The 26,379-nt window shown below is 42.0% G+C and overlaps 1 long non-coding RNA gene across 2 annotated transcripts; it reads left to right on the top strand.

Moving 5' to 3' along the window:
• The first annotated feature begins 1,812 nt into the window (after positions 1 to 1,812).
• LOC139182727 (uncharacterized) lies at positions 1,813 to 25,879 on the top strand. Of its 2 annotated transcripts, XR_011566266.1 has the most exons (6): positions 1,813 to 1,898; positions 2,438 to 2,539; positions 11,426 to 11,504; positions 21,752 to 21,804; positions 23,452 to 23,530; positions 24,458 to 25,879. It is a non-coding gene; the product is annotated as an uncharacterized lncRNA (long non-coding RNA). The 2 variants fall into 2 exon arrangements; XR_011566265.1 differs by lacking the exon at positions 1,813 to 1,898 and having other exon boundaries at positions 1,905 to 2,539.
• The last annotated feature ends 500 nt before the right edge of the window (positions 25,880 to 26,379 follow it).

The following is a 26,379-nucleotide window of genomic DNA, read 5'->3' as shown; positions in this document are numbered from 1 at the left end:
CGGGGTCTCGAAGAGTCGGACACAACTGAGCAACTTCACTCTCACTTTTCACTTTCATGCATTGGAGAAGGAAATGGCAACCCACTCCAGTGTTCTTGCCTGGACAATCCCAGGGACAGGGGAGCCTGGTGGGCTGCCGTCTGTGGGGTCGCACAGAGTCGGACAAGACTGAAGCGATTTAGCAGCAGCAGCATGATTTCACTGTTGATAGAGAAAGGACTAGGACGCCACTTTCCTAAACTTCAGCCCTGGCATTAATTGCGCTAAATCTTGCAAATCTGTCTCTGTTGAGCGTAGCTCTGTTGCTGGTTACCAGGTGGTGCGTGCGTGCTAAATCTCTTCAGTCGTGTCCGACTCTGTGCGACCCTATGGGCTATCTCCCCCCGCCCCCCGCCCCCCCCCCCCAACCCCCACTCAGGCTCCTCTGTTCATGGGATTCTCCAGGCAAGAATACTGGAGTGGGTTGCCATGTCCTCCTCCAGGGAATCTTCCCAACCTAGGGATCCAACCCGCATCTCTTCTGTCTCTTACATTGGCAGGCTGGTTGTTTGCCACTAGCGCCACCAGGTGGTAGACACCCTGAAACTATACACAGCGCTCAGATATCCCGCAGGGAAGCATTTCTCAGACCCGCCCCTACCCCGCAGACGTTCCCCCAACTTCCGCGTAGGCCAGGACGGGTCATGTGCTTTTTTCTGAGCCAAGCCCTGGACAAAAGAAGGGACTGATCTGATTGATTTATACTGTTTAGCGTTTACCCTTGAGCCACAAGGGAGGAATGGCCTCGGGGGCTGGGGGAGATAGGGAAGAAGGAAGGGGGCATGGTATAGCAACGTGAGCTGAAAGAGAGGCCGAGAAAACTGCAGAATGGTTGAGAGCACAGGCTCTGGAGGGAGGGAGGCTTTCTTTCTCACCCATGATCCACCGCTTCCTAGCTGGCTTACCCTGGGCTCCTTGCAAGGCTTGGCTAAGCCCTGGTTTCCAGGAGAGCAATAGGGTTGTTGTGGCAAAAATAAAATAATCTCGGTAAAGCAGTCGGCATAATGTTTTGTGCATAATAAGCCTCCAGTAGATGTTTACTATTATTGTTATTGCTGTTACTGGTGTTATTAATAAAAACGACCTCAGGAAGTTCGCAAGGAGTCCACACGCAATAACCGCAGCTGTCCAAGGCAGGAGGTGACTTCTTGCCAGGGAGTGAGCCCTCCCCTCCTTCTCTATGCAAAGGAAAGAGAGAGGCTCTGGAAACACTGCTTTCCCTTCTGCGCAAGACTTGCGTCCATTCCCATGTGGACTGCTCAGCTGGGCCAGGAATTTGGGAGGGGGATCTGCACGGTGACTGAGCAACGCCTTGGTGGCAGGAGGACCCGAAAGGTTGGGAATAGGGCGTCGCAAACCCTCTCTCCTGCTTGCTAAGTGGGCAAAGATGGGCGCTGGGGATGCTTTCGTCCAACTTACTCACCTCGGGCGTGGTGGTTGGAAACCAATGAGGTCCAGCCTCCTCTTACCAGGGTTCAAGCTTAGGAATCCCATGCACAGGGTAGTCTTTTTTTCTGGCATTTTCACACGTTAATTCAACGACAGTTAAGAAGCTGGGCATTTTCTTAACATTCACGAGCAAATCAAAGTAGATTAGCAATTCCCGGGCCCCGCCACCGCGTTCCGTTCCTAGACCCACGGGCCGGCGGGGTTCCGGCGGAGCTGCGCGGGGCCGGGGGCAGAGCGGGGAGGTGGCTCCGGCGCGGGGAGGGGGCGGCGCCGCGCGGGGCCTGGGGCAGGGGGGGAGGTGGGTCGGGCGCGGGGCGCTGGGCCCCGCCCGCAGCCGGCGGCCGAGCGGAGGCAGGCAGCGAGACGGGCGCGCCATTTGCATTCGCCCGCAGTCATTTTTATCCGCGGAGGTAATGAAGTTGTCAGCGGCGCCCAGAGTGTGGCAGAGCCTGATATTCAAATAGGCCTGCCGGGCGCCGGGCGCCGGCTGCCCCCCGCCTCCCACGTCCCGCGAGTCCCCGGATGAGCGCGGCGCTCGCTCTCCCCCTGATAGCCGCCGGCTTTGTCTGCCGCCCGCACCCGTACCAGCGCCCTGGCTCTTCTCCTCTCTTCCCTACCCCGCATCTTTGTCTCTGTCTCCCTCTCCTCGCATCTTTGCCTTTTGTGTCCGACTCAGCCTCAGACCCCAACCACGCCTCTGGGGCCGACTCCCCGTGACCCACAAGCCCTGCTGATCCGCAAGTGTTGGCGGCGGTGTAGTATAGCAGGGAGGCTGCCATCCTCGCATTGGGCGCTGTCCCCGCTCCCCTTCCGCGCACCCAGCAGCCCCTCGCTCTCTTCATCTCCACCTCTAAGAAAGAGGACCGGACCTTGACAGTATCACTTTGGCCTAAAGTCGCTCTGTCCCGTTTCTGAAAGCTTATTTGTGGTCCTTTTTAATATTTCAAAGCCTCGGATTCACCAGTAGAAGCGGCTGAGAAAAGGCGGCTCGGCAGGTTCAGCGCTGCCAGGAGAGGAGGCGCAGGCTAGACAGACCCCTGCTTTGAGACAGGTAGTCGACGGGGCGCAGTGAACATTTAAGCTCTTGGGATGGGTGCTTTTTTCTAGGCCTGTGTAGCTGTGCGGTCCCTGGGGCAGCCGCTGGACACGTGGGGCTGTTGAGCACTTGAAGTGTGGCTGGTCCAAATGAAGATGTGCTGTAAGTGTGAAATACAGACTAGATTGTGAAGCCAAAAAATAAATAAAATAAAATAAAATAAACTGTCTCAATCATTTAAAATATTGATGGGACATTGAAATGATAATGTTTTGGATATATTGGGTGAAATAAGATATATTGTTAAAATCTATTAAGGCTGTTTCTTTTTACCTTTTAAAAATGTGACCACAAAGAACATTTAAAATGACACATGTGGATCACGTTATATTTCTATTGGGCAGGTACTAGTCTAGAGGCTTAAGACCCAAGGTGCTTTCCTCTAACCCTCTCACCTTACACTGCAGGTGCTTTGGAACAAGACAAGGGAGAGACAGAATGTTCTTAGTTCTTAAGCATCAAATACCCAGGCAGATAATTAGGAAGTAGTCAGTGTTATACTGAAAACCTTGACAGCACTGAGTAGAAGCAGTGGCTTCGATTGCATAAACTGGCTGTTCCTATCCCTTTGTTCACTGTAAGGAGAGACCCATGCTCCCACCACAGTCATGCCACAGTCCCCTGGACTAACCATCTGTGTGTGAAGTTGGGCCTCTAGGAGTGTTTAGTGCCTTTTAGGAGTTATTTGTTGCACACTAAACTTGCTGACATGCCGTTTAGAGGAGTGAATGCTGTGTATGTCCTGTAACAACTATTTCAGAAGTATTTTTGGTGTACATGGTTCCTTAGCATGCACAGGGCTCCTGAAGTATGCATTGACACGATGTGCTGCCAATGATGCGGACCTGGGGGAGTCCCTGAGTGTGCATTGACTGCACACACGGCCACAGCTCTTACAGGGCTTTTATGGCGCAGCTTGCCAATGATCCGTGCATTAAAGACTCCCAGAATACACGTTGACACGATAGACTGGAGCTGTTTGGGTTTACCGAGTCGATGATCCGGAGATAATTGTGGTGTCTTATGCACTTTCATTGAGATTGGAGTGCTCATGGTTCTAATGGCAGAACCAGAACTGCCCCAGTTAAGCCCTGCTGTGACTCCCTGAGCCCATGGATCTTTAACCTCCTGCATCATGACACCGTGGTGTTGCTAACGCTGATGTTTTAACTGACGCAATTGAGTTAGCATTTTTCCCCCCCAAAGTACCTTTTGTAATTCAAAACCTAGATTGGAGGTCTATGTACTGATGGCTTCATCTGGTTAATCATAAGCTAAAAACCTTGGGAAGGTCATATTTACAACAGAAAAAGTGGTTTGGAGAGAATAAGTTTGGGAAATGCGTATGAGTTTGAGAGAGTTAGTACAGAATCTATAACCTTAGTCTTGAGAAAACCAAGTCGGTTAAACTGAAATTGATGAAACAAGGAGATGATAAGAAGGTGGAAGACACTTTTAGACATCATAGAATATATTCAATAGGAAAATAATTCAAACATTACAGAAGTGTATGAAATAAGTAACTCTCCTATTCCTTTCTTTTCTACCATCAACCATTACAATGTTACTATTTTTTGTATATTTTAGTAATTTTTATACATATAAAAATACGTGTATCAATTCTTTGTTTACACAAGTGGGATAACATCAAACCTTACTCTCCAATGCCCTGTATTTTAAACTAATAATATATTGAACATCTCTCCTCAGGGCATTTAGATCTGTTGCATCCTTTGTAATGATTACATGGATATGGATCTAGGATATGGATTTGATTTTAAAATTTATGCTATTTCAACCATCCTACTACAGTGAATATATATTTGCAGATTTGTGCAAATTTGTTCACAGGGTAAATTTTCAACGGTGGAAATGCTGGGACTAAGAGGTGTACATTTAAAATGTTGATGCATATCACCAAGTTGATAACCAGATTGATTGTCCTGCTTTATACTCCAACTAGCAATATGTGTGTGCCTATTTCCCCACTCCAGGCCAATGTATAGCTTTTTCATGGGGACACTTGTGTGTGGGTGAATTTTTCCACTATGTTCTCTGCACAGCTTTATGGTAAGAGTCCAGCACTGGAGGCTGTGATAAATGCAATGAAATGAAGGAAGTTAGACTACAAAGTAGGAAGTCTCGTTAATCAAGATAAAAAACGATGGCTCCACAAAACACCCTGAGATCGGTTGAATTTTGGTAATAGCTTGTCAACACGGGAGAATTGGAATTAGATCACATTAATTCATCATTCAGCAGATATTTGTTAAGTTATAAATGAATTCTCCATTGGATTGTAAGCCCTTTGAGAGGAAAACCTTTGTCTTTTTCATCTCTGTGGCTTGAATGGAATTATGGAATGGGGCTTGACCTAATGTTTTTTCTTTTAATTGTCATTGTTGATTTGATTGTTTTAATATGTCCAGTTATTTTTCACCATATACCTGGCTCTGCCTGAAGCTGGATTTTCAAGATGGCTGACAGTCATTGTTCCTCAGCTCACAGTGGGAGAGACAGGGGGATGGAAACCAGTCTGAAAATTCCTTAATATGGGCAAAGTGAACATAAGCAACTAACTGTGATGGAGTAAATAGTTTCCCTGAAGTCTGATATTTGAGCTGGAAGATGGTTTGGGAATGGTTTCCAGCCTGACAAAGAAGGACTTCCAGACAGAGGAAGTCACAATAAAGGGATGGAATTTTGGAGGAATGCTGGTGTGACGGGCTCACGGGGAATGTGTTGGAAGGATGGGGACTTGAAGGGGAGGCACCACCTACTTAAAAGGAGGCATTGAGTTCCCATGCTGGAACATTAAGGGAGTGACATATAAGGAAGGAGTGGGCTTCTCTTTCAGGCTGTCTCTCTGATTGTTGTGGGGTATTTGAAAGTTCTGAGAATCCTGGAGCTTTTAAGTGCCTCATTTGTAAGATGGAACATACAGCCTAGATAATTTCTAATATTTTTATCACCTCTGAAATTCAATGGCCTTTGAGCTATAGGACTTGAACTTGCCTGCAAGGACTTTTATTTTCTGTTTTGTGTGTCAAGGAGCACTGTGTGATATCATGGGGTATTCCTTTAAGATGGTAGTAAATGCTGGCTATAATTTGCTGGAACTAACTACCATGGACACTTACCATAATTCCAAAGTCTGCATACATGTTTTACCCCCATTCCAACAAAGCAATGCTAATGAGAATGAAGAAAAAAAACCAAAACAATGCCAGGCAACAAAAAAAAGATTTACAGAAGTGTAAATCTTTTGATAATTTGCTCTTCATAAGCAACTAAACCCTATCTTCACTGAAAGTTGAATAGACACGACCTGAGTGGTTTTCCTGAGAAATATTGCAGAGTTGGATGTCAAGTGTCCTGTTTCTTGGGATACATATGCTGAATGAATTTCACTGGGTTTGATAAGCATGCCATCCATGGCCTTGTCTGGGGCAGAAGGAAGCGTTTTGATTGAGACCATGTCTAAGGACAGAGAGAACCCTGTGGCCTATTGATTAGAGACCTTCCTTCAAGCTGACAACTTGAGAATTATTACCCAGCCCATCTTGTCCCAAAGCATGAGAGACTTGCTTAAAGTCTGTGCTGACTTCCTGATGAACTTTATGTAATTCCCCCAATTTTTAGGCTCAGGGTTTTCCAAGTTGTATTGGAGGCTATCTAGAAGCAAAATAAACACAAGCAGACTGCTTGGGACCAAACAAAACACATGTCATGATAACAACTCTTATGACTAATGAGTCATCTAAGATATGGGAAGTTGGTGAAATTATTGAATTATTGAAGAAGGATGCTTTGCCATTCCTATTGGTCACAGCTCAGAGTCTTGAATTACACTAATGCAAGTGGGAGATCCGAGGGGATTTGCTGAAACCTCACAGAATGAAGCCATCTACCCCACACGTTGATACTGGGGATTTCCAAAATAGCTTCCTATGAGATCATCTTGTATGTGAAATCCATGGTAATGACTTCCAAAGAAGACCCCTGACAGATCCCAGCTTGATATTATTTTGGGAGGGGGCCTGGAGCAAAGTCGGGACACTGAGAGAAAATTTTTAATTTTCTCAGAAATCAAGCAGCAGCACAAGGTTGTTGAGAGATGAAGAGAGATTTTATTACTGCCTGGGTGAGCAGGTGCCAATCCCAAATCATTATCCGGACTTTCAGTTCAGTTCAGTTCAGTCACTCAGTCATGTCCAACTCTTTGTGACCCCATGGACTGCAGCATACCAGGTCTCCCTGTCCATCACCAACTCCTGGAGTTTACTGAAACTCATGTCCATTGATGGAGATCGGTGATGCCATCCAACCATCTCATCCTCTGTCATCCCCTTCTTCTCCTGCCTTCAATTTTTCCCAGCATCAGGGTCTTTTCAAATGAGTCAGCTCTTCAAATCAGGTGGCCAAAGTATTGGAGTTTCAGCTTCAACATTAGTCTTTCCAATTAATATTCAGGACTGATCTCCTTTAGGATGGACTGGTTGGATCTCCTTGCTGTCCAAGGGACTCTCAAGAGTCGTTTCCAACACCACAGTTCAAAAGCATCAATTCTTTGGCGCTAGAGCTTTCTTTATAGTCCAACTCTCACATCCATACATGACTACTGGAAAAACCATAGCTTTGACTAGATGGACCTTTGTTGGTAAGGTAATGTCTCTGCTTTTTAATATGCTGTCTAGGTTGGTCATAACTTTCCTTCCAAGGAGAAAGCATCTTTTAATTTCATGGCTGCAGTCACCATCTGTAGTGATTTTGGAGCCCCCCCAAAAATAAAGTCAGCCACTGTTTCCACTGTTTCCCCATCTATTTCCCATGAAGTGATGGGACCAGATGCCATGATCTTCGTTTTCTGAATGTTGAACTTTAAGCCAACTTTTTCACTCTCCTCTTTCACTTTCATCAAGAGGCTTTTTAGTTCCTCTTCGCTTTCTGCCATAAGAGTGGTGTCATCTGCATATCTGAGGTTATTGATATTTCTCCCAGCAATCTTGATTCCAGCTTGTGCTTCCTCCAGCCCAGTGTTTCTCATGATGTACTCTACATAGAAGTTAAATAAGCAGGGTGACAATATACAGGCTTGACATACTTCTCTCCCGATTTAGAACCAGTCTGTTGTTCCATGTCCAGTTCTAACTGTTGCTTCTTGACCTGCATACAGATTTCTCAAGAGGCAGGTGAGGTGGTCTGGTATTCCCATCTCTTTAAGAATTTTCCACAGTTTTTGTTGTGATCCACACAGTCAAAGGCTTTGGCGTATCAGAACTTTGGAGACAAGCAGTTCTTGTTCAGACAGCAGTCTTTTATCAGTCCACTCTCAGGGACTTCTCTGGCGGTCCAGTGGTTAAGAATCTGCCTTATTGTGTAGGGGACGTGGCTTCAATCCCTGGTAGGGGAACTAAGATCCCACATTCCATGGAATTACCATGTTGGCACATCACAACTAGAGAGTCCATGTGATGCAGCTAGAGTTCCTGCATGACACAGTGAAGATCCTGCGAGCTGCAACTAGGACCCAAACACAGGCAAACAAGCTAATTAATTAACTTAAAAAGTCTTCAAGTGATCCACTCCCAGATTGAAGGAGAGTAAATTTTATTTTGGAAGAATGGTCATTGTGAGTTTGTCCCTCAACCAGTATGATGTAGAGCAGCTGGTAGAGCGGTGTCGTATGTATCAGCGGGTGGCAGGACGCCTGAGTATTTCTACACCAGTGAAGACTAGGAGATCAGAAAGCACCCATCTAGGGGCCATGAGCACCAGAGGAAAATAATGCTAGTTGTTAGTGCCCCATTGGTAGACATTACTCCAAAATTTTTCATGGCCATTTACCAAGATTATTGAGACTTCCTTCATAGGAGTTGTAGAGTTGATTTTCCTGGAGCTATGTTGTGATTATGGAGTTTGGCTCCTTTTGGGGGAAGCATGGGGATGAAAAAAATTATATAACTCAGAATTAGTTTCCAAAATTCTTATATGCTTGTGATCTAGCAAAGTAATCAAATTTTATCTTGGTACTCAGTAAGAATCAATCAAATAATGATTGAAGAACAGAGGAATGAACTGTTGGATAAACAATAAAGAGTTAACAATTGTTTTTATCTAGTACCATAATACCTGTGTATGAGGAGAGAAATGACTGCAAGCTTAATTTAAACATGTGGGTTATAGGACCTAACTACTGTCCCTAAAAGTTGAAAGAAGAGAAAAGACAATTAGGAAAAAACGATCAATTTCTAAGGCCTTCAAGTCCTTTTGAAAAACCCAATTATAGGAAGATCTCACAGAGTAGATTTCATTTAAGTCTAGACATGCCATCAATTGACTTAAAGTGTTAAGTTTCTAATCTAACAAGGTGCATGACTTTCGGTTGTGTCTGACTCTTTGCAACCCCATGAACTGTAACCTGCCAGGCTCCTCTGTCCATGGGATTTTCCAGGCAAGAATATAGAACTGGGGTGCCCTTTTCTCCACCAGGGGATTTTCTCAACCCAGGGACCCAGCTTGCATCTCTTCTGCCTCTTACATTAGCAGGCGAGTTCTTTACCACTAGCACAACCTGGGAAGCCTCAGTCAAACAAGATAGCTTTGAATATATCACACATACCTGGTGAACTGTACTAGTGTCTCAATACTTAAAGCCTGTGAAGATCCTGATATTGAAGTGAAAACCGGAGAGGAAAACAGGAGCCAATAGAGACTTAGAAAGTTCATTTCCAAGTTTATGAAAAAATCAGATCGTCAGGATGAAGCAGGAAAGTTCCGATAAAGAAGCAGAAGTGTTTGTTTGTTTGTTTGTTTTTAAGAAAACATATGTGACATCTCCAGCAAATGAAATTCAGATTGCGTGCAGAAGATTGAATTCCTGTAGGAGTCATTTAACTGGGGAAGACAGACCTCCCATTACTTCACATCACAGAGCTGCAGAGAATTTTTTCCTGGCCTAAAATGTTAGCCATCTTGAGGATAAACCTAGACAGTAAATTTCTTCTGGCACCAAGATTCTAATGTCAGGTCTTAAGAGGCCACCAAAGCTACAAGACAGAAAGCAGTTCTTCAGTGGGCAGTGGAGCTGCTTGAAGAAGCACTAGATATTTCTGCATCTCCTGGTAATGTGGAGATAGTCTCAGTGTACTTTTTTGCAGGATAAAATGTTCTGTGATTGTATATGCTGCTGTAGTTTTCATAGTGAGGTTAGCAGATGTGACACATCAAAATGCTTGTTAAACTTTAAAAGCAAAGTCCTCTAACCCTGATATCAGTAATAAAACTATCCCGAGTGATTCTTCAGGGCATTCAGCTTTGAGACCCTCTGTGGTTAGGGTTGCAATGGTATGGTCTAAAGTTCACTGGTTACTCAAGTTTTTGGTTCCTTTAAATATTGGAAGCTATATGCTGGAGGAAATAGGCATGGTTAAGCAAATACTTCTTTTAAAAATAAAAATAGCTTTATTATTTTCTTCGATGCACGATACTGGATGCTTGGGGCTGGTGCACTGGGACGACCCAGAGGGATGGTATGGGGAGGGAGGAGGGAGGTGGGTTCAGGATGGGGAACACATGTATACCTGTGGCAGATTCATTTTGATATATGGCAAAACCAATACAATATTGTAAAGTTAAATAAAATTAAAAGTAAAAAAAAAAAAGAAAAATGGTGTATGCTAATTGTAAAAATATCAAGCAATGTGGAAAATATAAGGAAATTAGTATTTATTTTTAAATTAAAGACATTTTTTATTGCTGCACAGCTCAGTATGTGGGATTTTAATTCCCCAACCAGGGATCAAACCTGCATTGAAAGCACAGTGTCTTAACCACTGGACCACAGGGAAGTTCCAGAAAAGAGTATTTTATATACTTTTTAGATAAGTGATATTAACTCTAAAAACTGTATTTGTTGCAAATAGTTTTGTTATTTGCCTTTTTGTAAATTATAGAGATTTTACATTTTTTTTTTACAAAATAAAATTTATCAGGTTTTCTCCTTTTCATTTCTGGCCTCTGACTCATGATAAGAAAGACTGCCATTTTCCCCAGATAATAAGAATCTTCTTTTTCCCTCTATGGCTTTATAGTATTAATTTTTACATTTAAATTGTTGATCCCTCTGGAATTCAACTCAGTATAAAGAGGCTAGGATCCAGCTCTGTTTTTTTTCCCAAATGGCTAGCTAGTTTTTTGAGATTATTTCTTGAATAATTGATTTTATTACCACTGATAGAAAATGCCACTTTTATTATGTACTAAATGCCCATATACTTTCTGGGCTCTATCATGGTCATTTTGTTTGATCACTCTGCATCTTTGTGCCAGGACCATACTTTTTAATGTCTCAATATTCATTTCTAGAATTTCCCTGGCTATTCTTGAATGTTTATTCTTCCAGATGAACTTTACAATTATTTTTCAAAGTTTCAAGAAAGATCCTGTTGGGATTTTCATTAAAATCACATTTAATTTATAAATTAATTGGGGGTGGGGGGAGAATTGGCTTCTTCACAATTCTGAGTCTTAGAAGAGAATGAATGAGACATGATTTCCCAATTGTTCAAGCCTTTGTTTGCATGTCCCTCTGTGTGTATGTGTGTGTGTGTGTATCTCAAACAGATTTTGCCTGTTTCCTGTAAAGTTTATTTCTGGATACTTTACAGGGTTTTGTTGGTTTTATGATTAACCATATGGTTCTTAGATATGTGCTTGAACAAGCTACCCTCTGGCATAGGATATAAGCTTGGAGCTAGATTGCTGTTTTAGGGGGTCAGTGTGCAATAGAAGCCTATGTTTTGGAGACTGACCTGTATGGATCTTTGTTTTATCTTCTAGATTGCCATGACACTTTGGAAAGAGTCTCTTCTCTAAGCTTCTTTTCCTCATCTATAAAACAGAAACCTTGCAGGAATTGGTAAGCATCAGTGATAATACTTGAAACACCTAATGTAGGGCTTAGCACCTACTGGGTCCTCAGATATGGGAGCTGTTTGAGGGTCAGGCTAAGGAGTTCATTTCAAAATTCCTCACAAGGTTGAGATTCCTTGAATCTTTCAAAAACATATTTGTACTCCCCCCCCCCCAGATGTTTAAAAAGTGCTCTGAATAAAAGCACTGTTTTAATAGCCTTCCTCCGCAGTCTCCTTCTTCTCATGATAGAAATATTTGCTGTGAATAAGAGACCTCATCCAGTGACTGGTTCTGAACACCATCACTGCTGAAAGGTTTAGTTCCAGCTACATCACAATGGGAGGCCTGGCTCTTTCATCTTACACTGTTAATTAATGGTTGCTTGGGGAGTTTGGGGATGGCCTTCAATGTGTTAATGGCTTAGAAAAATACATCTGAGGTACAAAGACCATTTGGAGTACCCAGTTAAGAATGATTTGCCACATATAGGAGAGCCTAAAGAAAGCTTTCACGAACATGGGCATTCAGTTCAACCGATAGTTAGCCCCACATTCTTAATGGCATAATCACCAACATAGCCAATTCAGCATAATGGCCTTTTAATACTTAAACAATTACTTTGGATAATAAAATAACACTTTTAATTTGCTTGACACCAGATTCGACCTATGTGGATATCATCTGGTGGTGAGGTGAGGGAAAAGAGAGTCTGTTGGGTTCTAAATCCATTATAAAGTGATAACACACGATGTGCATAATTGTGCTTCAGGCCTGAGATGCTCTCGATGGTTTAGTGGGAAAATAAAACAGTGAACAGAATATGCTGTTTGCTTGAAATTTAACAAATACTCTTAATTTATATATCAATTTAGACATGTTTCCTTAGGAAGAAATAGCTAAGCCTTGAAGTTGATGTGCTTTGATTAAATCTGTTCATTTGGAACACCTGCTGGGGAAGGTGCTATGGAAGATACAATCAGCAAATTTTTGTTGAGTAAAAAAATAATGCTGTGTCCTGGGAGGAAAATGTAAATGAATTTGTTGCTCCACTCTACTAATATCTTTCTATCTGTCTTTTGGATATCGTAAACTGTTTGTAATCTGTTTTTAACTTTCATCAGTGTTTTCTTTTCGGAAGTAGGTGAGTTTTAAATCCTAAATAATTCAAAAGCCTCCACATATGTGCCTCCTAAGTGAGTGAACCAGGCAGCCAACTGTATTTTTGGCCTCATGGTTTGTTGGTGTCAGCCAGCGCCCTTATTCTTTTCATTTGGAAGAAGAGCTGGGACAAGCTTGTGAGGCATGGGCCATGTGATATCAGGGGTTCCAGCCAACCTCATCTGTTACCTGATTGCAACTTACCTACTGCATTAATTCTTTTCAGCTAACTATCAGATCAGATCAGTCGCTCAGTCGTGTCTGACTCTTTGTGAATCGATCTCCCATTAAAAGGCAAATGCTCCCTGGGAAATATTAGGAGTTATCAGTCATTTATACCTTAGTTGAGTATGAATTTGTAACAGCTTTCTGTTTTGTTTTCTTGGCCCTGCCTTGTTGCTGTGCGATCTCAGTTCCCCTACCAGTTCCCCGGGCTACGGCAGTGAAAGCCCAGAATTTTAACCACTAGGTGACCAGGGAACTCCCCTATAACAACTTTCTTAAAATTAGGAGATATGAATATGTATGCTAATGAAAAAAGTGATACTAGTCAGTAGCTAAAATATTTACCAAATTGCAGTTAAGGACAGGATATTTTACACACTCCTTTCTTGATAGCAGATTTGGATGTGTTGGAGATGGGATCACATTAGGTAGGTAATTTTGAATGTTAATCTTGTTTTCTATTTAATATTAGATCTACCCCTCCAATGACTGTGTGCTTTTCCAATGAATGGCTTTATCAGAATTATTTTTCTGTTCTACTGTTCAACAAATACATGTTGCTGCTGCTGCTGCTGTGTCGCTTCAGTCGTGTCCGACTCTGTGCGACCTCATATACGGCAGCCCACCAGGCTCCCCCGTCCCTGGGATTCTCCAGGCAAGAACACTGGAGTGGGTTGCCATTTCCTTCTCCAATGCATGAAAGGGAAAAGTGAAAGTGAAGTCGCTCAGTCGTGTCCGACTCTTAGCGACCCCATGGACTGCAGCCCACCAGGCTCCTCCATCCATGGGATTTTCCAGGCAAGAGTACTGGAGTGGGGTGCCATCGCCTTCTCCAAAATACATCTTAGCAGTTTATAATAATGAAGGATGCTTTTAGGTCTGTGAACTACCTTTTTATAAATGTCTTTGCTTCTTTCCCCCCCTTTTTCATTTGGATCTTTAAATGTTGGACTTTCCTTCTCTAAGATGTTCCTGTACATATAAACACTCATCGTTGTCAACTGACCCTCTTGCCTTTTCAGGATTAGGGGCTGCCTGTTAAGTGTCCTGGGTCAGTGCTGGGCAAAGCATGGTCTGTGGACCAGTGCCTGTCTTGAACTATTTGCTGCTGGTCCACAATGAGACAGTATGGAGACTGACAGGAAATGTTCAGAATGAAAACCTTCATAGTGATTTGACATTGCCACACCATCCAAGTAGTCAAGACGATGGTCTTATAGGACATAGAGCAGGTTGGGTTATAAGTCATATGTGATGGAACTGTTCTATATAGACATGGTAGAACTCTCTATCAGCCCATGGCAGATTGGACAAAACAAAGCAATCAAGCAACCTAGTCTTTCACTTTGGGTAAGCTATCCTAAGTCGGAGTGGAGGATGTAAGCACACAGGGCCTTGAAGTTCTATAAATCCTCAACACAGGGAGTATGGACCAGTAGTTAAAAGACAGACTGGGTTCACATCTCATCTCTGCCCCTTATTTTCTGAGATGTTTGATAAATGATGAAAATGCTTTGTGCCCTGGTTTCCTCATCTGTAAAAACAAAATTATTGGTAGAATTAACTTCATAATATGATCCTACAGAGAAAGGACTTAGCACACTGCCTGGCATGTATCAGATGCTCAATAAATGAAAGCCTCCATCATTTTGTCATTAAATAGCATCCCGGACAGAAATTTATGGAAGGATTCCTTTATGCATAATTATAGCAAAACAGGCAGCTCTCAAGTGAAACAGCACCCATCCTCTGACTGCCCTCTTTTTGTCAGCTTATCTGTGATCACCGAGCTCTTTGTGTTTATCATCTACAGAGGGTGGTGCCACATCCCTTGCAGGGCAGTCTGGATCAGAGCTGACAGGCCAGGAAATCACAGACCCTTCAGAGAGCTCGTCTCTATTCCTTCCTGCACTGTCACCAACTCATCAAAAACTCTGAATGTTTATCTCACAGTTGCCAGACATCCATGTTTGGGATTGTTCTGAATTTTACTGCCTTGTCCTGTTTACAGTCCTTACGGGGCACACAATAGCCCTGTGTTGGTACCAGGTAGAGATATGTCTCCATGATGTGTCCATCTGTTTGGACACCAGGATCTGGTTGATCTCTAGTTCTTGAACCACTGGACATCCTTTAGCCTTGATGTAGCAGGAGGGCTGAAAAAGTGTCAGAGTTGGTGTTGAAGATCTGGATTCTTATCCTGGCTCTTCCACATATGATCTCTGAGCCCCAACACCTTCTTCTGTAAAATGGGGCCATAGCACCAAGCTTACCATGCAGCCATAGTGACTGAATGGAATAGCCTTTGATTAAGTGTCCTGATGCACAATAAATGCAACTTTCCTCTCATCCTTCCAGGATTGGATACCTTTTCTCTTCTCACTTTGGGCTGTGATGAGCATATAAGGCATTTCACAAAGTGAATTCCTCATTAGAATGTATGTTCATAAGGGCAGGGATTTATCTGTTTTATTTATTGCTCATGCCCAAGTTCTAGAACAATGCCTAGGGATAGTGAATGCTCAATTAATATGTGTTGAACAAATTAATTAAAGTGAATTATACAGTCACATTTCCTGCTATCTCTTTTAGGATGCTTTCAGCTCTGGGCAACAGAAAGTGTTCACTAAACTGGTGAGGATATCTGTTATTTCCTACAACTAGAGGTTTATAAGGAGAGAAGTTCTGTGGCTGGTTAATTTAATTGCTCACTAACACATGCCTGGCCCAGGTCCTTCTCATTTTTCTGCTCTATCATTTTCACCCTAGCTTATCTCATGGTCATAAATGGCTGCCATGGTGCCAGACATCACATCTAGACAAAGTAACATCCAATAGAAATGGGGAGAGCCTCTCTGATCCTTGTATAAGTTTGCATTCAGAAACTCAGAAACCCTCCAGCTGACTTTTGCTGAAAACCCTTCAGCTGACATTTGCTCACTGACACACACTAGCACACAGGGCTCAGTTAGGATTTGTCCTGAGTTATCTCGGGGCTTCCCTGGTGGCTCAGTGGAAGAACCCACCTGCCAATGCAGGAGTTTGCTGCCTGGTCAGGGAAGATCCCCTGGAGAAGGAAGTGGCAACCCACTCAGTATTCATGCGTGGAACACCACATGGACAGAGGAGCCTGGCAGGCTACCATCCGTGGGGTTGCAAAGAGTCGGATACGACTGAAGCCACTGAACAACAACAACAACAACAACAGAATATGTGGGAGGGGTAGGTAACTGAACAGATTCTTGCCTTTCCCAAAAAAGGAAGAACAGCAGGCAGTCAGCTGTGTTGGATTTACCTCCTCCTTGGAGTCTTAGGAAAAAAAGAATGATTAAGCAAAAATTAATCAAACAAGTGCATGACCAACTAAGTGTTTAATGTCATATGCAAATTAAGGGTTGGCACTAAGAATTGAAGAGAGAATTGCATGTTGAGAGTTGGAGGAGTGTAGCCCACCCAGCTGCCTGATTCAAATACAGATATATTCAGGATTGCCAAGTGGCTGTGACAAAGGGGGTGCTCAATGTAAGATGAAGTAGAGCAAGACACATTTCACAGTGTTGCAATGTCTCACAGACTATGTTAGACATGCAGACCTGCTGTAACTGTGGCAGTATGTCCTCACTAATGCATCCTCCATTAATTCAAAGTGTGCACTAGCTCAGGCTAGTATTTACTCTGGTATTTTCATGGGAGAAATGGTTCACAAAGAAATCAAATAGTCCAAGTAATATACTCCTTGGAATGTGTTAACAAATTATTTTTAGGGGACTTCCTTGGGGGTCTAATGGTTAAGACTTTGCCTTCCAATACAAAGTTTTGACACCTAGTTGGAAAGCTAAGATCCCACATGCCTCACAGCCAAAAAACCAGAACATAAGCAATAAAAGCAATATTGTAACAAATTCAATAAAGACTTTAAAAATGGTCCACATCAAAAGAAAAAAAATCTTAAAAAATTATTTTTAGTACTTTGGCATATAAAACCTCATATACAAATAGTATTTATTTGCTTATTTAAGCAGGTCCTTGGAACATTCCAATCCCAAAGAATGGCAATGCTAAAGAATGCTCAAACTACCGCACAATTGTACTCATCTCACACGCTAGCAAAGTAATGCTCAAAATTCTCCAAGCCAGGCTTCAGCAATATGTGAACCGTGACCTTCCAGATGTTCAAGCTGGTTTTAGAAAAGGCAGAGGAACCAGAGATCAAATTGCCAACATTCACTGGATCATGGAAAAAGCAAGAGTGTTCCAGAAAAACATCTATTTCTGCTTTATTGGCTATGCCAAAGCCTTTGACTGTGTGGATCACAATAAACTGTGGAAAATTCTGAAAGAGATGGGAATACCAGACCACCTGACCTGCCTCTTGAGAAACCTGTATGCAGGTCAGGAAGCAACAGTTAGAACTGGACATGGAACAACAGACTGGTTCCAGATGGGGAAAGGAGTTCGTCAAGGCTGTATATTGTCACCCTGCTTATTTAACTTATATGCAGAGTACACCATGAGAAACGTTGGGCTGGAGGAAGCACAAGCTGGAATCAAGATTGCTGGGAGGAATATCAATAACCTCAGATATGCAGATGACACCACCCTTATGGCAGAAAGTGAAGAAGAACTGAAGAGCCTCTTGATGAAAGTGAAAGAGGAGAGTGAAAAAGTTGGCTTAAAACTGAACATTCAGAAAACGAAGATCATGGCGTCTGGTTCCATCACTTCATGGGAAATAGATGGGGAAGCAGTGGAAACAGTGTCAGACTTTATTTTTTGGGGGGGCTCCAAAATCCCTGCAGATGGTGACCACAGCCATGAAATTAAAAGATGCTTCCTCCTTGGAAGGAAAGTTATGACCAACCTAGACAGCATATTAAAAAGCAGAGATATTACTTTGCCAGTGAAGGTCCATCTAGTCAAGGCTATGGTTTTTCCAGTGGTCATGTATGGATGTGAGAGTTGGACTCTGAAGAAAGCTCTAGAGCCGAAGAATTGATGCTTTTGAACTGTGGTGTTGGAGAAGACTCTTGAGAGTCCCTTGGACTGCAAGGAGATCCAACCAGTCCATCCTAAAGGAGACCAGTTCTGAGTGTTCATTGGTAGGACTGATGCTAAAGCTGAAACTCCAATACTTTGGCTACCTGATTTGAAGAGCTGACTCATTTGAAGAGACCCTGATGCTGGGAAAGATTGAAGGCAGAAGGAGAAGGGGATGACAGAGGATGAGATGGTTGGATGGCATCACCAACTCAATGGATGTGAGTTTGGGTAAACTTCAGGAGTTGGTGATAGACAGCGAGGCCTGGCGTGCTGCAGTCCTTGGGGTTGTGAAGAGTCAGACATGACTGAGCAACTGAACTGGAACCTAGACGTGAATCATTTAATGGCTTGTGGTTAAGAGCACTATATGCATTTGGAATTAATCAAACCAATACATTCTAAAATATTCTGTAATGCAAATTCCCTTAATTCGGCTATTGCCCTCCCTGCAGTTAGGTTGGATTATTGGGGTTTTCTTGGGTCCTCCACCCTCAAGTATTTACTGGTAATCAGATCACAAGAAGTCAGCTCTTGCTTCTGGTGCTGCTACTGTGGAGTTGCTGAGGATCAGTTGTGGACCCACATTCGGTGGAAGCTGGAGAGGGCTACAAGTCAAGTGTAGAAAGCCTGGGCAGCCAGATTGCCTGTGTTCAAATCCTAGTTTGGTGACTTGTTATCTGTGGGATTTTGGATGATTATACTGTCTCTCCATGCCTCAGTTTCCCCTGTTGTAAAGAGGGAAAAATGATAGTCCTTATCCTATAATGTTGTTGTAATGTAGATTTGAGTTAGCATATATAAAGCTTTATAATGGTGCCTGGCTTTCAGTAGGAATGAAAATGTTTGTAATTTATTGTGTGTGTGCTCAGTTGCTCAGTCGTGTCTGACTCTTTGAGATCCAGTGAATTGTAACCCAACAGGCTCCTCTGTCTGTGGGGTTTTTTTCAGGCATGAATACTGGAGTGGGTTGCTGTTTCCTTCTGCAGGCTTGCTTCCCAACTCAGGGATTGAATCCACGTCTCCTGCGTCTCCTGCATAGGCAGACAGATTCTTTACCACTGAGCTATCTGGGAAGCCCTTGCTATTTATTTTCACATATCAAATATATTAATTCAATAAGCATGGGGTGAATAATATTATTACGATGTAAAGGACAATGTTGGATGAATTACAAGACATTTTCTTTCACAGACCTTGAGATGCAACTTCTCAGTGCATGGGCAAATTTTATCCAGCATATTATAATATGGGTAAATGTTTCTATGAGTTGAAACAAATTTTGATAAAATTACTCAATTCCCTCCCCACCACCTACAAGCAATCTGCAATGATTTTATGCCAGTGTATACTGATGGGCATTCACACTTGCCTCCCACTGAGGCAAGTCTACTGAGTTAAACACAGTAGACATTGAATATACACTTACAGCACTGAACTAATGAAAATTTTGTTTAGGTTTGAACCTAGTTGACTTACTTTTATTATCTGTTTAGAAGTCATAATTTCTTTGTTATGAGAGCAAGTAAAAAATGCATTGAATAGAAACCTGTTTGAACATTTTAAGGTAAAATTCCTCTGCTTAAATTGTCTTAAAGGGGTTAGGATGTGTCTGAATTTGCTAATGAATCAAGTCATCCTCTCAATTTGAGTTCTTGGATCTGGTATTTCAACATCCCGTTAAGGCTGTTGATCTAATGTGGGTTTGTGAGTCACAGGTTGAATGATCTCCATATAGTTCTGATCGGCTTGACACTTACAGGTAGTGGAAAGATGCTTTATCTTGTGTATTCAAGCTGGTAAAGGGAAAGAATTTGACTTCTGGTCAGTTCCTGGAATTCTTTCTACCCATCCATGCAGCAGGGAATTGTCTCATCTTAAGTTCGGGCTTAGTCTGCAATAGGAAGTTAGTCACATACAACACTATTTGTGGTGTTCCAACACTAAAATATCTGGGAAAAGCCAGGAGCTCAGAGTCTTAGGAAGACATTGGGCTAGAAGCTCATTTCCAGCTCAACACGGCCCTCGCCCTCTGGCTATCTATGAATCAACCCTTTTATTGGTCCTTTCCAGGGTGAATTTGAAACCAGGATGGCCTCAGAATCCTGCCTCCCAAGTTATAGCTGCCTCCAGGTTCTGATCTTATCTTGCTGTCTGCTGTAGGCCTTCTGTTGTAGATGCTTTCCTATGGCGCTTATCACAAAGTTAGTTGTCCTTTGTGTTTCTTTTCCTGAATGTTTGCAGGAATGAGTCACATATCTCTTGTAATATATGAGCAGCTTGGAGGAAAATGCTGTTATTTTAAGAGCCAGCCAGGAATTCCTTTTAGGGAGGAGACTGTCTGCCACCTTAATAGAAGTATTTGGCTATGAAGATAAGGTCCCCAGGAGATAGTCTGAACAGTCTGGAGCTAGGCTAAGAGATAGCAAATTGCTCTGTGGAATAAGTTTACAGGAATTTGGGAATGGGGGCAAGCAAAGGAGAAAGAAGAGAAGAGACAGATGAAGTAAGGCAGAACGCGAGGTGGCGGCAAATGATGGGACCTGATGAGAGACTTTTAAGGAAACAAAGTCTCCTCCACATAGATACTTTACTGGAGTGGTGTTTTGGCCCAAATTAAGTAAAAGGGACTACCTTCAAAATCTTGGTTGGTATGGGCAGCTATAAAAGATGAGAGACAGTGAGATCAAGAACTCACCCCAAAGAAGTCACTGGGGAGAGAGAAGTGACTATGAGAACACAAACTCTTGGGAATTCTCAGAAATCTAGGGAAGAATATTGAACTTGCCACAAGATTAGGGTTGGAGACTTGGGTAAGTTTTTATTTCAGTCTCAAAGGAGATTAATAGTAGGCTTCCCTGGTGGCTCAGATGGTAAAGACTCTCCTGCAATGCAGGATCCCTGGGTCGGGAAGATCCCCTGGAGAAGGAAATGGCAACCCACTCCGGTAATCTTGCCTGGAGAATTCCATAAACAGAGGAGCCTGGCAGGCTATAGTCCATGGGGTTGCAAAGAGTCAGGCATGACTGAGCAACTATCACTCACACTCAAAGGAGGGAAGGACCTCAGCTGACAGTCTTGTTACATCCATCTGTACCAGGGATAAAAAGTGTTTTAGAGGTAAAGAATTTTTTGGAATACTGCTACAGAGATGAATAAACCTTAAAGTAAATGATATGACTTATGTGTCTCATAAAAAGAAAAGCTTATCAGTAGCATTTTTAAAAGTTATTTTAAAGGATTTGTTTATTCTAATGGATAGAGATTGTCTTTGGATAATATAAATATTCCAATGATTTAATGGAGTTATCTGAAGCCATGTAGACATTAATTAGAGTTCTATAATTAGAATTATAGAAGCTTCCTACTGCAAAATAGAAGGCAATATGTTAATGTTTCAGGTCTACTGTGCTGTTAGAACACAGTACCTGATGCATTTTCATATACCATGGCTCTAATAATTCTTTCTAAATAACCACTGTGATAGATATTTAATAGTTCTTTAATTAATGTTGGAGTAAAACCCATTTATATCTGTGCTTATCCCAGGCCTCCTTCTCTCACAAGTGAACAGTCTGTCTGCTTCCTGTGTGCGGAGCCACCCAAACTGATGATGACACAGAATCCAATCAGAAAAGCAGCATAAAGATGAAAGGTCTTACCAATGAGAAGTGAACTTGCTAAAGTACACCTTTCAATGAATTTGGACAAAACTGAAAAATGTTGTTGATATCAGATCCTTAGGCTGATTACTGAAGCGTTCGATTTTTTCAGTATGTCAATTCATCACTGTCCACCTGGTTATATTTAACACTTTCTCCTGTTTTCCAGCATGTCTGCTGAGATAGGCAAACGCTGTCACATGATATCTGCCTCTCAGGAAGGTCAGTAGACCATTTGGGAGGCCGCGGTTTCTGTCCCCCTTCTGCCTCCGTTCTTTCTCACGTAGTGCTGACAGCAGATGGAGCCTCACTGTCTTGCAGGATCTAAAATATTAATAAGATCAGGGCTTTTATCCTTCACACAGTTGAGCCTTTCCGTTTAGAGGCTCTGTAAAATGTCGAATCTGCTAATTTATAACACTGGCCCTCCAGGAAGACCTGCTACCACTTACAGGTACCCAAACATCATTTCGAACCAGTGTCCTTCCTTTTCACTTCTTGGAAATGCTGGTTCACATTTGAAATCACTCACATCTTTCAGAGACACTTGGATGAGTTTAATTCCATTTTGAGATGAGAGGTCTTGGGGTGCGTTTTAATAAATATTTGATGGGAATACTAGCCATGGGGTTGTGTTCATTTACAAAATTAGAGATGGCATCTCTGAGGCAAGCTTGACTTTGTGGAAGAAGCGATGTTTATAAATGCACTCAGTGTTTTCATGCCTGGTGTTCCCTCTACTTTTTAGAACACTGTAGTTATCTATGGTTTCATTTTTAGAAGCAGTGATTAAATTGCAGAGCACTGCTGTGTGATACAAGTTTAACCATTGTCTATTCAATAGACTTTTCTTTTTTTCACTGAAAGTAAAATTTACTTTTCTGCAAAAAATATGCATATCCTATGGTGTGCAATTTAGATCGTTTTAAAGGACAGTAAAGACATTAGTTTAGATATCCCATCCCAGTTGGACAATGAGCATCAATTTGGTTAATTAAGAATCTCAGTCTCTGCAAATTTATGGTACAATTACAATTTACTTCGTATGGAAGAAGGTCTTTACCCCATGCCACCATTAGCAAAATGTCCACTTTTATTATTTGCTGACTATTTCAAAAGCAGATGAATTTTAGAGGAAGAGTTAACATTTCTTTTCTTTTTTTTCTTTTTTTTTGCATTGAAATTTCTCACTGAATGTCAGTTGTTTGTCAGCAGAACGCAACTATGAAGACTTTTGACTTAAATCTTTTTCCTCTTTTTTCTTTCTTTTTTTTTTCCTTAAAGAAAAAGCCAATTCATCAGGTAGGAAAGGACTGCCTTTTGCAGTCTCAGGTCCTGCCAGAGACAAATGACCGTAAAAATTTAAAATCAATCATTAACAGATTAGCTGTTGGTCCAAAGTAAATAGCAATCAGCTTATTAGGCATCAGGCAGAGTGAGATAAAGGGGAAGAGTTATTGAAAATGAGGATGTTGTCTGGGGCTCTGCTGTAGGGTCGCACGCGAGGAGGCTGTCTCTTTGTGACTATAATTACAAATGGAAAACAAGGTAGCCAGCTGAACAAGTTGAGCCCCTGGTTGTGTTGAACATAGTACTGCAGTTTTCTCGTCTGTGTCATGGCTTTGTTCCCCTTGGTTAGCATGGGACTTGGGTGCAGTCCCAGTTGTTCTCTTTGCCTTCTAAGCAAGATCTGTCAGCTGCTGTTTAGTTGACTCTGCAAAGCAGCCCAGAAATTATGCCGGAGGCACCTTCGTTTCAGGAACTGGACCTTTTTTACCCCTTTGCACACTTAGTTCAAATCTCATTACTGGTTAAATAGAGATTTGAAAGTGAAGGGGTGGTTCATTAGCTGCTTCCCTCTAATTCCAGGTGTGATCTGCTGTTCAGCACGTGCCACAGCAGTTGTTGCAACAAGATCTACCAATGGACGCTGAAATCAGCACTGAAGGTTTGAAGAGAAACAGATATTTGTACAACTTCAAAGTATCTTTCTCAATATATTTATTAACTGTAAAGGAGAAATAGTAACTTTACAGTGGTGAAACCCATCAGATACACTCTTAACCAAGTGATCAAGGTTAAGGTTACTATCACTAGTAATAAGACAGTTCCTCCCCTGCCCGGCCCCCCATGCTACACTGAGAAGGAAACACCATCACCGTATTCTTACTAAAAATGCATAACCTCACTCCAGTGATGAAAAAACATCAGACAAACAAACCCATTATGAAAAATAACTGCCCAGTAATCTTTAAGAGTGTCAAGGACATGATTGCCAAGGAAGACTAAAGAACTATCATGAATTTGAAGGGACTAAGGAGACAAAGGATTGTGGGAGTCTTTGTTGGATTCTGGAACAGAGAAAGGCCATTAGGAGAAAAACTGGTGAAATCCAAATAAATGATAGCATTAGAGGAAGCTGTGAGAAGGGATTATAGGAATCATTTATACTATTTTTGCAGCTTTTTGTAAGTCTAAAGTTATTCCAAAGTAACAAATTATATTTAAAGAAAAGGAAGGATGCACTGAAAGGAAAAATAATTGCTTGAGTTCCAGAAACTTCCACTGCAGAGCACAACTTGTAGTCTGGGCCAGTTTTAGCTTTTGTTCATAGTTGTGCTTTATTTTGGCCAAAGCTGGAGTAAATCATTGCTTTCAATGACAGAAAAGTAAAATAACATTCTTCAGGTAGGGCCCTTCTTTACACTTCTTCTCATGAATAATACAGTAAGATTATGGTGTTATCAACAGGTACAGTTACCAAGGGAGGCAGGGACAATCCCAGTGTGTGGAATGCTGGATTCTGCAATTTGTGTGCCTTGGGTTACCAGTTTGTGTGAATTATATTATGTCACTTATTCTCCTGGATCTGCAGGCTGACTGGATTGGCTCTGCTTCGTCCTGCGAATCTGGGTCTGGCCTGACTTGGACCAAGGGGCTAACTGGGACAGTGTTTTCTCCAGATGATGGCAGGAGTACAAGGAGGCAAGCCCCACCGCACAAGCACATTTTAAGCTCCAGCCTGTGTCTCCTTTTGGATAAAGATGTTTACTTGGCCCACCCAAAGTTGAGGGGTAGGGAAGCACACTCTTCCCATGGAGGTTGGGGGGATAAAGTGCACATTTCTGATGAAAAATCTAATCAATCATAAGGACCTTAAGTAACTAGTCAGATTGTAATATCTTTGAGGTCTGAGCCCATGCCTGGTACTGCGTGTATATCCTCCCTGACAAGAAATATGAATTTAAGCACACAGTAGGAAATAAAAAGATAAGTTTCAAAATTTAAATCAGAAAATAAGTCCTTTGTGCTTTTCCTAAATTAAACAACAAACAAAAGCTTAGAAAGAAAATAAAAAAGAGCAGGAAGAACTCACATCAATGTGGATTATAAATTTTTTTTTTTTTTTAAGAATGAGTAGCTTTAAATTAGAAAGAAAATTAGTATTTTGTTGAGGAAAAAGGCATTATTCACAAAGAAAAAGTTATTCTAGATTTATTTTTGGCAGATGATGAATTAACAGTAACTGTTCCAAACTCTTATCTAAATGTAGTAATAGCTGCTATTTCCCCAGTATTTTATAGATGAGTGAAGGCACACATGATTTGTCTTCTTCCATTTTATGGAAGGATAAGAAAGCGAGGGTTAGAGCATGTGTATGCTTTGCCCAGCGTCACCAGCTGCTAAATGACAGAGCAGGCATAAGTTGTCTTCTGGCTTCAAGTCCAGGGTTCTTCTTACCACCTGCATTACAAATTTCTACCTGTTGAGAACGAATCCTTTCCTTCACTTCCTGGGGCTTTTGTAAAAGATCTATCACTCTGAAGATGAATTGAACTATCAGGTAAACATTTAAGGAAAGGAGAAGAACCAAGTTGGAATGCAAGTGAATTCTGGTGTTGGTGGCTGCTTGGCATTATAACTGATGATATAATTATTTCCTGGGATGTGGAGCACCAATCACGGAGTAGATGTAATAGACAGAAGTTCTTAGGTATTTACAAGTATGGATAAAGTGACTGCCCTTCATTAATAAAGGCAGGTGCTGGAGTCTGCATTCCACTGTTAGTTGGGATGGTATTCGGGTAGTAAGTTTCTAGACCAGTCAACATTTAGGTTCCCCGTTAACCCCTGTGACCTGTCTTTTCAGCCTGTGCGCCTCCAGCTCTTAGATCCAGTTCAAAAGGCGCCTCTTTCAGGGAGTGACACTGTTCTCCTGGTGGGAAGCGGGCACCCCTGTTTCTAAACCCCCAAGCACTTTCTTTGCCTATACTTCCCTTAGCAATCATTGTGTAGTCATGCACCGCCTTTATAAGGTTAATTGTTTGTTTCTCCTTTATGATTGCAAAATCTTACAAGAAAGTTGATCAGATCCTAACATAGATCTCAGCACATGGCGATTCTCCCTGTAAACAGGGCTTGGGAAGATGACCAGATGAACAGAAGGTCTAGTCTTTCCTAGCCTGCTAGTTGGAGAGGCTTTTGATGCATCTTTGAATCCACCACAGCTCTGTACTTAGTGCCTTACATACAGCAGATGCTTGCTATGTTTTTGTTGAAAGGAAAACATTTGTGTAAATGAACAAAGGAAAAAATAATAGATGAATAAATAAGTGATTGAGTAAATGTCTGGATACTGAGGTGGAAGATCAAGAGGAACACACGTCAAGTCAAATATCAGAGTTCCTTAAAAAAGATGAATAATATTTGAAACAAATGTGTGATGCTCTAGATGTCAGAAGAAATCTCTTGAAATTTCTGATCGTATTCAAATTATAGGAACAAGAAATGTGAATG

This window comes from Bos indicus, chromosome 4 (assembly GCF_029378745.1).
Source record: "Bos indicus isolate NIAB-ARS_2022 breed Sahiwal x Tharparkar chromosome 4, NIAB-ARS_B.indTharparkar_mat_pri_1.0, whole genome shotgun sequence".
NCBI lineage: Eukaryota > Metazoa > Chordata > Mammalia > Artiodactyla > Bovidae > Bos > Bos indicus.
Note: the sequence above shows the minus strand (reverse complement) of the source record. Positions and strands in the feature narration are given on the sequence as shown.